The sequence below is a fragment of the Hyperolius riggenbachi genome, chromosome 8, assembly GCF_040937935.1.
Source record: "Hyperolius riggenbachi isolate aHypRig1 chromosome 8, aHypRig1.pri, whole genome shotgun sequence".
NCBI lineage: Eukaryota > Metazoa > Chordata > Amphibia > Anura > Hyperoliidae > Hyperolius > Hyperolius riggenbachi.
In genome coordinates, this window is record NC_090653.1 from 122,216,548 (window position 1) to 122,230,589 (window position 14,042).

Sequence of the window (14,042 nt, forward strand, 5' to 3'; positions counted from 1 at the left end):
CTCTCTGGCTCTCCCACTGATGATTCAGACAGATGAGTCACACAGTCTTTCCCTGCCTGCAGAAATGACTCACACAGACGGCTTTTTCCACTGATGACTCAGACAGATGAGTCACACAGTCTTTCCCTGCCTGCTCAAATGATTCACACAGAAGGCTCTCTGGCTCTCTCCACTGATGACTCAAACAGACTTCGGCTCTCTGCACTTTTGCATTCATCAGAGCTGTCAGAGATGTCGGTAACTTGTTATCGCCTCACTAGAGGTGTCGGTAACTACCGCCAGGCTTACCGCTTGTTGAAGGCTTTATGAATTGACATTTTCTGACAATTTACTAACATGTGTTGTCGGTAACTGCAGCCAAGTCGGTAATTTATCTCCCTGGTCGGTAATGTCAGCTTTTCATGCGGTAACAGCCTTTATGAATTGACATTTTGCTAAGTGGTCGGTAAAGTCTGCTGTTTTCAGCATTACCGCATGAGGTAATGCTTTATGAATCGAGGCCTATGTAGTTATCCAATTAGCTGGACAGTGCGAGTCAGGCAAAAATGGAGGTGGAAATTTGAACCCCACCATACGTTGTAATGTGAATTACGGCTATAGCGGTGCTCAGTAATTACGATAAACGCAGCATTATATCAGCAATAGCTGCAAGCCGAATTACATCTTTCCCCATTTAATTTGAGTTTTCCCTAAAAGGAGAATCCACAAATCTCTGCAAAAAAAATAAAAATATATTTTTGAGAAAATAAATCACATTGAAAACTGTATTCAAATGCTGTGTATCATTGTGGATAAACCAACTTTTTACTCCCAAATTGTGTGTGTAAAGTGGGAGGGGTCAGCTTATCTTTGGATGATAGACAATGTGTAAGCCCCCAACCCCCCCCCCCCACCCACCCCCCCTTCCCATGCAGAGAGCAACTAGAGTTACCTCTTCCTGCTCCAGCTTCATCCTTACATCTCCCTGGCAGTTTCTGAACTGGCAGCTAGAGCTCCAGGCTCACTGAAGTCACATGACAATAAGCCTAGAGCTCTAGTGGCCAGTTCAGAAGCTGCTGGGAAGACATGAGGATACAAGCTTGAGTGAGGGGAGGTAGCTATACCTCCACCGGAATGTTCCAACACACGCTCTTCTTCCACAGGCATGCTCCAACACACGCTCTTCTTCCACCAGCCCGCTCCAACGTGAGGGGCTCGGTCACATTGAAGGATCGGCTTACCGACCTGTCATGGCATTTGGCCTATTTTTCAGGCCAAAAGATGGGGGTGGTTTTATTCACAGGTCAGCCTATCCGTGGTGATATACAGTAAGTATTACAATAACAGCCTAAGGGCCATATGCAATTGTCTTTTTCTCATGAGTTTTCTCCTAGGTGATATTTTAACAACTTGTCATAAAATGCCTTTTAAAGAGACACTGAAGCAAAAAAAAAAATATATGATATAATGAATTGGTTGTGTACTATGAATAATTACTAGAAGATTAGCAGCAAAGAAAATATTCTCATATTTTTATTTTCAGGTATATAGTGTTTTTTCTAACATTGCATCACTCTATAATATGTGCAGATTACACAACACTCAGCATTCAAAATGAGTCTTTCAGAGTAGTCTGTGAAGTAATAAACTCTCCTCTAGCAGAGGAAAAGTAAACAGTTCAATTACAGTTGAGATAGTAAAAGTCAGATAACAGCCCTCTCCACGACTAAGTTAGTCAGAGAGCTTAATAGCTTTTTTGCATAGAGATAACAACTGGAGTTTCTCAACTCTTCCTGTACTGGAAACAATTACACTGATGTATCTGATCTTAATGTTTTTTTTCTTAGCTGTACTACACATACAAATCATAATATCATCATATTTTTTTCGCTTCAGTGTCTCTTTAAGCCACCAGCAAGCAAGAAAATACTCAAAATACATTTGATAGTACTTCTTCACCAACATTTAGGTACATTTGCAATAGTAAAATGCTGAAAAGTAGGTTTAAAGAGAAGCTGAAAATTATCTCCTAGGAGATAACTCAGGTGTAAAAGACAATTGCATATGGCCCTTATAGACCCATATGCAATTCCCTTTTTCACCTGGGTTTTTTCCTAGGTGATATTTTCAAATTTGTCAATAAAATGTCTTTTAAACTATCAGCAGGCAAACAAATACTCAAAATAATTTTGATAGTACCTTTTCACCTACTTTTTGGTAGTTATTCAATTGCAAAGTGCTGAAAAATTATTTTAAATAGAAGTTGAAAAATTATCTCTTGGGAGAAAACGCAAGTGAAAAAGGGAATTGCATATGGACCTTAACCTGTTTTGGATTAGTCATTAAACATGCCTAAATTGCTTTTAGTAATTGTAGCAGGTAAGTATTCTTCCACAGAATGTTTGATGTGTTTGGCTATACTAGCTCTGTGGTGGGAGAGAGCTGCAATCAGAATCTTTATCCCGTCTGGTAATCTTTTTTCCTCTGAATCAACAGTGCCCTTGTAAATATTGTAGTTATGTTTGCTCACATCTGACCACAGTATTTTCATGGAAATTCTATTAAGCTGATTTCACAAGATAAAAGTAATTTTTTTTCACCAAGGCAAGCAAACTAGAATAGTAAACTCACATAAACAATGCACCAGCAGAATGGCAACTACAGGCTTACTGAGTGTAATCAGATGTTTAAGATGAATCACTTCAAATAAGCTGCAGTGATATTTAAAAGTTTACTGCTTTCATATTATACCTATTAATGTTTCCATTATTGTTATTAATATGTATTTTTCCCAGTAATTGCATGCATAATACAACATGTCCATATTGGTAGGATTACTGCACCCTTGTGGAGCATGCCATGGGAATGCTTAACGCAAACCGGAAGCGAAAATAAACTTATGAGATAATGAACAGTATGTGTAATACAGCTAAGAAATAGAACATTAGTATCAAAGAATGAGTCTCATATTGCTTTCCAGTAAAGGAAAGAGTTAAAAATAAACTTTAGTTGCAGGGGATTAACTAGAAGTCCCCGGGCCCCCCTGCAAGAATTTGAGCGCCCCCCCGGCCGCTCATGGCCATTTTGGGGGGGGGGGGGGGCAGGAGGGGTCGCAGCATGAGAGGAGAGCTTTGCACATCAGCAGGGAGGGGGAACAGCCCCCCTCCCTCACCTCAGGCTCTCCCCTCCTGCATCTATCTAAGTGGAAGTAATGTGAAGCCCTTGCAGATCGGAGACCTCCGTGGTGAATGGAGGTGATTATAGCTGCTGCCGCTGCTGCCACTTAGATAGATGCAGGAGGGGAGCGCAGAGGGGAGGGCCCGAGGTAAGGGAGGGGGGGGACTGTCCCCCCTCCCCACTGATGTGCAAAGCTCTCCCCTCATACTGCGACCCCTCCTGCCCCCCCCAAAATGGCCATGAGCGGGCCCTCCAGTGGGGTCAGGGGCTGCTTCCCCTATTGTTACGCCAGTGTTTAGTTGTTATATATGCAAAAGAGCTTCTCTGAGCTCTTTGTAAAACAGTATAACAGAGGCGCCAACAAGAGTAAAAGCGATTAAAAAACGTTTAAAAGGAGAAAGTTGGTGGACTCACCTCCCTCGTAGAAAAAAACGGACAATGGGACGTTACTCACATACAAAGTAACTTTTATTAAAAGCTCCAAGATTTGCAACGTGTTTCACGGGTCACTCTCCCACTTCATCACGCAATAGTTTGGAGGGTACACAGTCGGGTCAATATCCTGGCTAAGTGCCTCTGCTTAGCCAGGATATTGACCCAACTGTGTACCCTCCAAACTATTGCCTGATGAAGTGGGATAGTGACCCGTGAAACACGTTGCAAATCTTCCCCGTTTTAAATGTTTTTTAATTGCTTTTACACTTGTTGTCGCCTCTGTTATACTGTTTTACAAATCAACTAGTCCACCCCTGGTGGAGGGGTGTACCCCCTTTTTCCTATCTACAGAGAGCGACGTCTTATACCTGAGTGGGGTCAGGTTATAATTCGCCCCACCTGCCTATCCAGCGGTTGCCTTTTGTGGCAACCTATAATTGTGAGTATAACCATTGCTTGATTGCACACTTTATCATCTGCTACTAAGGTACTACACTATATTGGGCTCTCGGTCTCGCTTTGTGTTTTTCAAGTTCTCTGAGCTCTTTGACCCACTGGGTCTAATACAGTCCTGTTTTCTGAAGCACTTAAAGTCTTCCAGCATTACGTTGACCCAAAACACATGGACAAGGTAAAAAAGAGTTGCTCAAGAAAAAGCACATGACGGTACTGGAGTGGCCTAGCCAGTCTCTAGACCTTAATCCAATAGAAAATCTGTTTAGGGAAATAAAAGCTCAATCTGCCAAACATCAGCCTCAAAATCTTACTGATTTGGATTGATCTGCAAAGAGAAATGGGCCAGAATCCCTCCTGTGATGTGTCTGATCTCTGTTATTGCCAACAAAGGTTTTGCCACCAATACTAAGTCATCTTTTGCTAGAGGATCAAATACTTATTTCTCATTCATTCATTATAATGCACATCAAGGTCTGACTTTGGGGCACCAGGTTTTTAATGGTTCTTAAGTTGTTTTTCTGTCTCTCACAGCTACAATAAACCTTGCCTACATTTGTCAGTACTTGACCCTACATCTTCTGCACTGCACCTCTCCCACCCGATCTGTGTTGTTGCCGGCCTCAGTTTTATTGGGGGTCATGTCAATCAAGTCACGTGTGACCTGTTGGGTGAAGTTTATTGACTATTGCTGATCCTACTTGGGTTTCCTGATGAGCAGTGGCGTTTATAGTCATTCAGCTTTATGGTTAATATTGTTAAAATTATTGAAATTACTAAATTATTTTATTATGAAGTTTTCAATCATTAAGGCCCTAACCATTTTTATCCACTTATTCTGTTTGGTTATTTTTACATAAATTAGGGGTAAGTAGCGGTAAGTGTTCATTGTGTATATTGTTCTCATGCATGCTCAGTATATTTGAACAATAATCTCTTATAGATCTTCAGAGGTAATGGGTATCTTGCACTGTTGCTAGATGAAATAATTTTAACCTTAATGACTGTGTAACTTTGTCACTAGTTTTAAAGAAAACCTGTCTAAAGCCTCATACACACGCTTGTAACGATTGTGGAATTCTCTCCATGGTCAGCGCACAGGATGTGCGCTGACACTGCGGAAATCCTCCACAAGCTTATAATTTGAGAGAACCCAGCAAAAGGTGCAACGCACCTGTAGAGGGAAATTCCTGTCGGCAGATGGAGCTGTGGAGTGCAGAGGAACAGATCCCCTGCCCTGCCACAGATGCCAGACAGGAATTGTACGAAGGGAAGAAACGCAGGGCAAGATAGCCCTGAAAGAGAGAGAGCAAAGCGACAGAGGGTATGTGTGCCCACCAATCTAGTCGCCACCCTGCGACGATGAACACACAACCATGAAGATCAGGTGAGAAGGCAATCGCAAGAGATGGCGATTGCTAACAGCAACACAAGACCGAATAAGCACAGATGAGGAATGTATGTATGTCCACCAATCTAGCCGCCAACCTGCGACAGTGGACACACAACAGAGGAAACCAAGTGAGAATGCAATCGCAAGAGAAGCGATTGCGAATGAGAATGAGCACAGGGACAGATTGTATGTGTGTGCACCAATCTAGTCGCCAACTCGCGACGGTGCACATACAACAGCAGATACGAAGTAGGAACGCAATCGCGAGAGAGGCGATTGCCAGAGGTGACACAAGGCTAAAGCAAGACAGGGCACGAGAGTAGCAAAGGCACAGCAAATCATACAATGAGAAGATAAGGAAAATAACAAGCGCTAACTAAACGCGAACACCGCACTCATTCGCAACAGCGAACATGTTTACAGCGCGGTCTCCGCATGTTAAGCACAACAGAGACAAGCACGCCTAACTAACCACCGACAGACAAACATGAAACAGAGGACGCGAGCGCTTGCTTAACGGTTACCTCACCGAGCCTCCAGCAAGCGTTCGTATCAGACAAGACAGATACACGAAAACAGGAATAAGTGAGAGATACGATCCACTGCTCTTTCCGCCAGAGCGAGTGCGATCCAAGTAAGGCAACAGAGCTAGCAGGATCCACTGCTCTTTCCGCCAGAGCTAGTGTGATCCAAGTATAGCAAGAGAGCTTAGCAGGATCCACTGCTCTTTCCGCCAGAGCGAGTGTGATCCAAGTATAGAGACAGAGCGAGCTGGATCCACTGCTCTTTCTGCCAGAGCAAGTGCGATCCAAGTACAGCAAGAGAGTTGTAGATCAGAAGGATCCACAGCCGCTAGAGGCTAGTGCGATCCAAACATGACAGACAGATGAACAGAAGGGCCTACCAGTAACAACCGCTGCTCTGGTAGCACCCCACAGACAGACAGAACAGGCAATACAAATAATACAATCCTGACCGCTCTAGCAAGGATGCCTAGTGCAGTCCCAAGAATTACTCTAAGCTAATCTTTAAACAATAAGCAAGGCTAACACTCCAGGAGTGTTTCACAGGACAAACCCTTATGACCAGCGAAGTACTGTAGGATCACATGGTATTTATAGAGCAAGCCTACAAAGGATGTGGCTAGGCAATTTGCATGACAAACGTATGCAAATTCCTCAGCAGCAGCAAGCTGCAAAACTGACAAAAGGTCTTTTTTCCAGAGACCTGCAGAATGCAGACCTGAACAGTGGTCAAAAAGCTGCCTGCCTGCGCAGGCAGCTGAGCGGATCATTACAACGCTGTGAGAAAGCGCGGAAGAGCCGCCGCCATAAGCCAGCGGCAGGCGGCTCTTTCCGCGCATAGTGACGCTGCTCACGGAGAGGCAGCCGCCTCCTCTCAGTATGAGGCGGCTGTCTCCGTGCAGGGCTCAGTGGAGCGCAGAGAAACCGCAGCGTTGGACGCGGCGGTTAGCGTGCATACCCCCGCTGCGGAGGCACCGCAGAGCGGGGCTGGTGTAGCTGGGACACGTAGTCCCTCTGGATTTAGAGTGACGCGCGCGCGCACTCAGGCAGGCTTTATCTGGCAGCCAGAGGTAGTCAGCTGACCAGGCTGGTCAGCTGACTGGTTCCACTCCTCATTGGTCCAGCACTTAGGGAGGTGCTGGAGAGGTGCCTGTGTATATATACTGCAGGCTGTTCAGTTGCTGATTGTCTGGCGTTGCGATTACATATGTGGGAGCACCCAGATCCGTAGTCAGATCCATAAGTGTGCCGGGACCAGCTGGAGCTGTAATCCTACACTTAGCTAGATTCTGTTGATAGCTAAAGTACTAGTTTGATTGTGATTATCTGTTATGACCTTTGCCTGCCTTGACTATCCTCCTGAACTCTGATCTTGTACCTCGATATTTCTGATACTCTGTTGCCGAACCCCGGCTCGTTCCTAGACTCCGCCTCAGCCTCAGCCTCCTGATTCTGTACCTCGATATATCTGATACCCCGTTGCCGAACCCTGCCTGTACTTAGACTCCGCCTTTGTCTTCTGATCTTGTACTGTATCTGTCCGTGTGTGTACGACTTGGCTTGTCTGACCTCGAGAACCGACCTTACCATTGGAGGCGGTTCCTCGCTCTGTCAGCGACCCTTCGTCCTGAGGGTCACTTTCAGACAATCCTTCCTACTGTCAGTCTGACTCCTCCCGTCTTGGAGAGCTCAGGTCTGCGGAAGGAATCTGTGCAGTACTCCTTGCTGCACTGAGGCCTAGTCCTTGAAGTGTTACTGTTACACCAAACACTACACTCTACTCAGGTGAACAGAGGTTAGGTAGTATATCGGATTATCGGTGATACTGCAGATCACTTATAATCTGGTATATATCTGTATTCCCAGTGATACTGCAGATCACCGGTAATCAGATCCTCTCTGTGCTTCACCGATCGTTACAAACGCTCAACAAAAGTTTTTTCAATACACAATTATCAAACAACTTTTGGTGTTGAAACAAACCAAAAAAAGTTATTTGCTATTGTTCAAACAACTGATAAGACACAGCTCAAGTCAATCCAACTGTTGTTCAAAAAACTGATAAGACGCAGCTCAACTCAATCCAACTGTTATGCTGGGAATACACGGTTCGTTTTTGAGCCATTTAGATAGTTAGATAATTTCCGACATGTCGGATCTCCCGTTTGATAGTTCCGCCACTCGATTTCTGATAGAAGTGACTGGAAAAAGATAAGAAAAACGAGTGGAAGATAAAAGAATCAACTGCAGAATCAAGCGGCAAAAACGATTGAGCGGAGAATCGAGCCGCAGAAACGAACCGAGTATTCCCAGCATTGCATTGACTTGAGCTGCGTCTTATCAGTTGTTTGAACAATAGAAAACAACTTTTTTGTTTTGTTTGAACAACAAAAGTTGTATGATAATTGTGCATTTAAAAGACTTTTGTTTTTGTGTTGATCGTGTGTATGAGCTCTTTCACATCTATAACGTGTGCAGGAGCTGTTCTCTTGCACGCATTATATACCATGCGGCGTGTCGTCGGGATGTAGTGGTGCAATGCAATCAACAGGGGTATTAATTAATTCACCCGACCGTAAAACGCCGGCTTGCCACGACTAAAAGCTCCTGAGTGCATCAGACCGCAACGCATCAAAACGCAGCGTCGGAAGTAAAAGGTAAAATGAAAATCTATGGACTTTCATTTTACCTTGGTTAATGCAAAGTTTCGACTTTGCGTTAAACCACAGAAAACAGGCTCTGGTGTGAAAGGGCCCTAAGGCTTGATACATTTCCAATGCTAATAATTCTGGCTTGCATACAAATATAATGTAGATTTAATGCAGCTTGGCTTTGGGCCAATCAAAAGTAACAGGAAGTGAATTTTATTGCCTCCGTTCCAAGCAGCATAAAATTTGCATTTGCAAGCCCAAATTATTAATATGTCACAGACCATCTTTTAAGTCTATAACGGACTTTATCCAGCAAATGACAAAGCATAGATTTCTATACAATTTTTAATTCTAGGACATAAAAGGGTTGATTCACAAACTCGCATTTTTACAGAGTTATTCACATTATGTTTATGGATTAGGGGTTGATTCACAAAGGTCACTTATTTTTCACCTTAACTGTAAGAAGTGCTAATGCAGGAGATAAACAAATAAAGAGAGATAATTCATTACATAAATAGATAAGGAGCGCTAAACCATCATTTAAGTCAGTTAATGAGAGCTAAATTGTGAGTTAAATAAGATAAGGAGAGATAAACAATGAGTTAAGTCATTTAAAGAGACACTGAAGCGAAAAAAATGATATAATGAATTGGTTGTGTAGTACAGATAATTACTAGAACATTAGAAGCAAAGAAATAATTCTCACATTTTTATTTTCAGTTATATCGTTTTTTTTTATATCATCGCATCATTCTCTGATATTTGATGTTTACACAATACTCAGCATGCTAAATGATTTTGCAGAGCAGCAGTGGTGTAATTTTGCTATTTGGCCACAAGATGTCCCCGCTGAGCAAATCCCCTATTAGCGTACAATGTACGCTACATAGGAAACAATGTGTTGCTACATTGTAACTAGGGAAGTGATGCAGGCTTCAATGGAAGCCTGCGATCACAGTGCCTGCGGGGAGATTAATGAATGGGAACTTTCTTCCCATTCATAAATCTAATGATCTGTGACGGAAAGTGGCGGAAATCGGTGGTGGAAGGAAGCGTGCTGGCTCCATTTAAGAATAAAGAATGTTTTTGAACAAAAACAGTGTTTATTCTCAGCGGACATATGTGGATTGGTACGGGGGACATTTGTCCCCTGCAGCCAATCCCCCCTGCTACCAGCAACATCGCGATCGCACGATCGCCCGCACAGCCCCCCAAGCTGCAGGGACGTGACATGCGTCCCTGCGGCTATAGCAGCTGCCGCTGCAGACGTGTACCTCACGCCCGCGCTGCATAAATGGTTAAGAAGGCATGGGATCTTTGGTCTTTTGGCACTCCATCTGGATGTTTCTGATATGATTGATTCTCAGTATCTTGTACTCACTTGCCTCTCAATTCCTTATTATATGTGTGGTTAATAGCGATTGTGTATGCTTTGCTGACTGTATTCAGAACACTGATATACAGTATATGATTTTTATATTACCTTTTTTGGCTAACCCCTTTCTGGTGATATACTGTGATTCTTGACAAATCTGTTTTGTTTATTTTATGTTAATAAAAAGATTTCCTTGTTAAAAAAAATATAAATAAAAAAATGAAAATGGGGCTCCAAATATTTTAGTAGTGTACTGATGGTAATGAGTTATTCTGTGCATAATTGCAAGCTTACAATCAACCCTTTATGCTAATAATCAAAGTAAAAAACCTTATGCTGGAGAAACAGACTGTAAAAGCCATTACTAGCCATTCAAAAGCCATCATGTGTGCACCTGACTTTCATATAACAAATGCAGCCATCATGCCCTTGACAACAAGTGCAGTCACAATGACCCAGTAATAACAAATGTGCAGTCACAATGACCCAGTGATAACAAATGTCGAAATAATGCGAAATAATCCTGAATACAGGCAGTCCTCTAATTACAAACCGGAAGTTTGCTTGTAAGCTGAATTTGTTTGTAAGTTTAGTCATATGTTATTTACTTTTGGACAAATCTGCTTTTAATTTTTTTTCAACAGTTTATACAATAAGGTAACATTTAAGAACAAAAATACAGTATGTAATACAAAAACAGTAATTTATATTTTGTATTATTTTTGTATTGGTCCTGATGATGCGCCACATTATATACGGCGCAAAACGGCTGTAGACCTCTGGCTGCCTGTACCTCTCTCCACTTGATGTAAGAATATGCCATGTGATTGTTAACCTCTTTTAATGGAAGAAATAAAAGCATTTTTTTAATTGGATGTGCACCGTCGCTTTTGCCTTACCTTTGATGACAAAAACAGTCATTTATATTTTGTATATGAAGACAATTTTGTTTGTATGTATGAAAAATGGTAACTGGAGCCAAGCCAGTAGACCAGAGATAAATGAAAGATAGGAGAAAACTGAAGGGAAACTACTTATTAAGCTAAAAAAGTATATTGTTATATGTTTTCCACACTTCACTGCCAACCTCTATATTTAGAATGGCGTATGCAGGAGTTTCCAGACAAAGTCAAGATTGTAACTTTTGCCATTCCTGGCTTTGGGGTAGCAGGGGCTTCTGTGCCAACTCTATGACCAATAAGTAAGCCATTATTAGAGAATTGTTGGTGTTAGTGTAGTGTTAAGATGCCCATACATCAGAGGATGTATGGGCAGATTGACCAAGAGACAGATCACTTTCTGAATCTGAGTGAATTTGATCCGAGAGAGATCACACATGTGCCCAGCAACCACGTGGGGTGCGTGTATGGGAGGGATTGCAGAGACGGAGACAGAGGCAGACGCGACAGGTAAAGTATATTGCACGGGGCACATTTTACATTAGGGGGGCAGCACTGGGGGTTCCGTTGCATTTGTTCCTCGTCCTGATATTGGACTCCATTTCTGCCATGTACCAAATGGTGCATGTTGGCCCTACATCTTGCAGCATGTCCGATCGATACATGCAACAAAATCCGGGTCCGAAACTGATTGCATCATTGTTCGGGCATGCTCTTGGTGGCACTGATTTTCATCTGATCTAATTATAATAATCGATCGGCCTCCAAGTCGCCTGATGTATGGCCATAGTATTGCTTTTTGCAGTACCAGAGATTTGGCGTGCAGACAAGCAATATGGATGAGTAAAGCAGAAAGGTTTCTGTACTACAGTGATACAAAACAAACAGACTCTTTTCTTCTGTAGATATCCTTATAGGAGTGACTTCATATTCCAATATATTTGTGTTAGTGATAAGGGTCACTTCTTATGGTGAATGCTTTAAAAGTACAGTCATCCATGATGAGACAGGTCATTTTGGCACCTGCTTGAGGCCGTGCTGTGGCGGATTTGGGTATCGCCATAGGCAGTACCAATTACGGCTATACATATGTTCCATAATTTGGGTGACTACAATAGCCGTGTCCAAAGGAATAAATTAGAGAATCAGTAAAGGAATATATTCCTCAAGATTACCTAGCATAGGGAGATACGTCTTTCAGCTTCTCTCTATGCCCACGGAACATATGTATGCATCCTACAAGGCGTTAAATAAATGAACTTCATTTTAAGATTATTTTTAATTTTTAATTAGAATTGGTGCCTAGTTTGGTGAAAGTACACTTGTTTTATTATTTTGGAATACCTGCATTGGTACTAATCATAAGGCCAAAAACACATTGGTTCTATTTTAACAGTGACATTTAAGCCTTGTTTAATCTGAATTTTATCTTCCAGGTTTTCTTCCTTCTAAACAGGCAGCACATACAATAAATATTTAATAAGCGTTCCCTTGCAGACTGATTCCGAAGCCCACATCAGCTCATTACGTTGCCTTGGAATACCATCCTCATTGTCACTGGTTTAATTATGCTAAGAAAGAATTGAAATGTGCGGCTGTTGGGATCAAAAAGTAATTAAATTGACTTGGCAAGAGTTGGGCACCTCATTATGTTTCTCACTTAGCACTTTTAATGGATTTTGTTTTGAAGAAGAAAACAACTGATTGGGAATAAGATGCACTATTCCTGTAAGTATACTTCGGAACGGAAGAATCAAAGAGACTGAGATAGAATCAAAGTAATGCAAAGGGCACCTTTGTACTCCTGGTATTGAGGACTTCTTTGAGGGACATTTCTGATATGCCAGAAACTCTCTCACTCCTGAGAACGAGGCGACTGTTGCCAAATATCCAATATAATAGGAGTTTTTGCAGCCTGTTTAACCTCTTGGTTTCAAAATAACTCCAGGTCAAAATTCATTTTGTATTGTTATTACAAAAAGCATTGCTGTAATTATGTTTACTCAGGTGCATTTTACTCATTTTTAATTGTAGCCCATCCAACTTTCCTGGTGTACCGAGCCCAGTCAGTTCTTTTGGCCTGTAAAGGAAGAATTAAATGGCATCTCCAAAGTCGTAACCAGCCAACCAAGGCACAGGAAGCCAAGCTGTGCTCTTTTATGTTCACATGCATTCTTAGGGGCAAACATAATGCCAAAGCACTAAGAGAAAAGATGTGAAGTTGTCCAGAGAGACCTAAAAGCAACAGGTTTCCATTCCAAGTGATAAAAAGGCCAAGCAGTGCTCTGCATTAACAACTTTTACAAATGTATCAGTGGAAGTATGCCTGCCAGATCACCTGCTGATCAATGATAAAGGGATTTCTACAATACAGCAAAACCTGGAGAAATCCATTTAATTTGTTATCTGTTCATTATTAAATTGTTCTGGAACCACTGGTGAGCCACAGGTACGTATCAAGCTAGTGCACAGTTGTGTGGATTTGCCATTAAATCAGGGAAGCAACCAATGGCAAGAACCTACTTTTGTATAACTTTGTTATGTACCACAACTTTTGGCCGTAATCCACTTGATACATACCTGTGGCTCACGGCCAAAAGTTGTGGTACATATCGTACACGTTTGATTTCTATATGTAAATAAGTTGAATTGGGACTAAAGCTTTCCAAAAAAAAAAAAGAAGTTGAAGCAGGACTATATGCTAACACCCAAAACAAAGTTATACAAAAGTAGGTTCTTGACATTGGCTGCTTCCCTGATTTAATGGCAAATCCACACAACTGTGCACTAGCAGATACCGCAAATCTACGGAATACATAAACATAGGGACTTTTGGAACCAGTCGGGCAAGATGTGGATCTGCAGTCAATATTGACCAATGGTTATTAATTCATAATGAATGTTATTAATATTATTGATATTTCTATATCAAATACAGGTATAAAATAAATTAGTACAGAGTACCGCAATAGCTCATGGTGATCCAGAACCAGTAAGATATTATAAGGAACTGAAAGGAACCAAACAGCCCTCTTACTAAAAAAGTTATGCGTAATATAATTATTATTATTATTTAATGGATTGATATAGCGCCAACATATTACACAGCGCTGTACAATACATAAGACTGCTGACAATAATAACAGGGGTGAC